At 40.5% G+C, this 3,100-nt stretch overlaps 1 non-coding gene across 1 annotated transcript; it reads right to left on the bottom strand.

Moving 5' to 3' along the window:
* Positions 1–2,782: 2,782 nt before the first annotated feature.
* On the bottom strand, positions 2,783–2,847 carry LOC132647931 (small nucleolar RNA SNORD109A). Its single transcript, XR_009586271.1, has one exon. It is a non-coding gene; the product is annotated as a small nucleolar RNA SNORD109A (small nucleolar RNA).
* Between the last annotated feature and the right edge of the window lie 253 nt (positions 2,848–3,100).

The raw sequence follows: 3,100 nt of genomic DNA on the forward strand, positions 1-3,100 counted from the left end.
AGGAAGGCATTGCATTTAATACCAAAAATATTCTTACTTTTGTTTTGTTTTGTTCTGACAATGGACAACTAGATTTCTGGCTCAACATAATCCATAATCATTTATAAAAAGAATAAATATGGTTCATTGTCAGCTCTGTTTGGGTTTTTGAAAACTTTATGGCAATTCACCTGAATTTTAGAGGGCAAGATTGCATGTTTCCATGCTACTTACAAGGAAGTGAAAACGCATGGGTTGCTCTCTTAGTATCCACGCCAGAGGATCAATGATAGATGAAATTTGTGAGGGTTATTGTTCTGTGCTCTAGGGGTCTAGACTCCTAACACCCTATCATCTTCCTTTGGGTTCCACACCTGTCAGGGCAGAAATAAAAGTTTAATTCTTTGAGCTTGAATGTCGATAAGGGAAGGAGCTGGGAGAAGGCTTTTCTTAGTACTTCTGGATATATTATTTAGAATTGGAAGCTTCAATGGTAGCTTCAAAAGAAAGTCAAATATGCCAATAACTTCACCCAACTGTTGGTTTTCCAAATGCACCTCAAAATACTAATGGTATTAGTTAGTATCCTTGTCACTTGCTTGGGTTTGGTCTACCTAGCTAAGTCCCCTACAATGCCAGGGCCATAGCAAGTGTTCCACCATCAATAGGCAAGATGAAGCCTAGGTTGTTTAGCCATGAGAGGGATGTTAAATAAATCTCATCTCTTGTGGTACACAGTAGGTAAATATTTCGTCAGGCGAGAATGCAGCCTGTCTACAAACAAAAGACACAATGGGAAGCAGCGTCACTTACCTGTCCTGCCAGAAGGGAAGCACCTCTCTAAGTTTTAGCCTGCAACATAATAAGTATGAAGGTTATCAGAAAATGAAATGCGTCTAGGCAACCTTGACTTTCTAAAGTGTCCCGACCCTCAAGTCTGCCAGCAGTTCAGTCTTTCCCAGAACCAACTATTGAATTAATTTCCTCCCTTCAAATCCCCTCAGATTTTAGCCACTGTGGCAAGGATTTCTCTTCTTCTGATGACTTCCTCAGAAGCTGTCTGTGAGAGCAACTTTGCCAGTGCCAGCAGGCACAGTGTGGACGCCTCTCAGTGGGCAGCGAGGAAGTTGGACAAAGCAAAGAAGAAGCAGTGAGTATAGCATTGCAGTATGGTCATTCTTAACTCCTCCTTTCTCAAAGTCAAAACGACCAAGTTGCACAGAGGTGAAAGTCAGTAAGCCCAATGGTATCTTTGAGATTTCAGGGTGTCATTGAAATTTGTCCTCTGAGCATGGAATTCTCTCCTTGTTTATCCAACAGAGTGTTCCATAATTGACTTTAGATTTCTTCCCTGCCATGCAACCTCATCTTGGAAGAGAGGGGAATCCAAAGGTACCTTTTTGTCTACATGTATGTTACCATGTCTCGATTCATAAAAACTCAAGTCTTCCACTTGGAAGAGCGTGGGAATCATCTACCATGCTTCAGGTTAAATCTGATGAAAAGAAGATGTTTTCTACGCACTAACTGACTAGCCCGTGGTCAAATACACATGGGTTGCTTTTTATCGAGTATGTTGTACTACACATCTGAGATTACATGATGTACTTGATTGGATATTCAAGCTTCAAACATGGCTTTAGAAATTGTGTATCCAGCAAGTGTTACCAAGAGTCCTATGCTACAGCTTCCTAAAAGTCTGTTAGTAGTAAGATATATATATATATATATATATATATATATATATATATATGTATGTATATATACATATATGTGTGTGTCAGTTCTGAATTAATTGTGTTCATCATGAGGATGTTAAGAAGATTCAGTGTGTGGTTCTTTCTTGTTTCATTGAAGAGTTAGCGCATCTGATCCATTATCAGGATTGTGGGTCTACCAGCTAGCAACATGTTCTTTAGAAATATCTTTCCTTGTTTCATAAAGGAATAGTTGTTTTCATAGATCTTGGGTAACACGCAAATTTTGTTAGAATAGATGATTTGCATCTGTGTGAGAGCGGCAATAAGAGGATGAATGTACCCAGGAGGAAAAGAAAAACAACAACAACAAGTAACAGAAAGCAAAGCCCAATTGTCATTTCTCATGATGGATTAACTGAGATGGTTTCCATGCAAGAAAGAGATAGGTAAACACAACATGCTCTGGAAGATTTTGGCAGCTAAGACATAAATGATGAACACCAATAAAACTAGGGAATGTCTCAAACAGGTGCCCTGGTTTCTCACCTAGCCATTATTATCTAGAATTTACCCAGCCTCCAACAGGAAAGACCATTTCAATTTTCCCTCTATATAAATTGAATGATCCTTTAATTATTAGTTATACGTCAGCCTTTTCACAACTTTGGGAAAAGTGGGAGGGCAGTCATTGTCCTCCAATATTCTTGGGACTACTGGCATGAGCCCTAACCTCCCAGCCTGACACTTTACCACATATGTGCAAGGGTACATCGCCGGAGACTAGGAATGAGCAGCACGTTCTAATTCATCAGTTCTTACATATTTTTTGAGTACGTCATTTGCACCTACAGTCATCTCTACCTGATATATGTGCCTACTCCTATAGTAAAGGTTGTCTCCCTATCACTTGGAATCATTTCTATCTCTTTGAAAATAGAAAGCAATGAAGATTGTATCAAACCAAGTATGGGTATTGTTATGAGGCCTTTTTCGAAAAATCTCAGAATCTGATGCCATACTGCACAGTTCTCATCCTCTCTGAAGAGGGAAGAGTGCAAGGCAGGCACTGAACTCCTCATGGGTCTCACGAGGACCTCATATCTGGACCTCAGATCGCATCTGTTCAAGTCAGTCAACGTCCTCAGAGACCTGTTGTCATCATAGATCCAGAAAGGCCTTCGCTCAACACATGAGTTTTCACCTACCAAGTGAAATCCCAGAGAGCTAGACTCCTGGGCCTTGACAAGGAAGTTCAAAACTGTGCAGGAGGCATGTAGCTCATTCTGTCAAAGGTTCTGGGGAAACACAGAGGACAGGATTAAAGAGCCTTTCCCCTTTGACACCATATGAGAAAAATAGAGGTCAACACATTGCCTTTGGTGGGTGTCACTGGCCCCAAATCGGGTACCTGTGAATGTTCC

This window comes from Meriones unguiculatus, chromosome 14, assembly GCF_030254825.1.
Source record: "Meriones unguiculatus strain TT.TT164.6M chromosome 14, Bangor_MerUng_6.1, whole genome shotgun sequence".
NCBI classification, from domain to species: Eukaryota; Metazoa; Chordata; class Mammalia; order Rodentia; family Muridae; genus Meriones; species Meriones unguiculatus.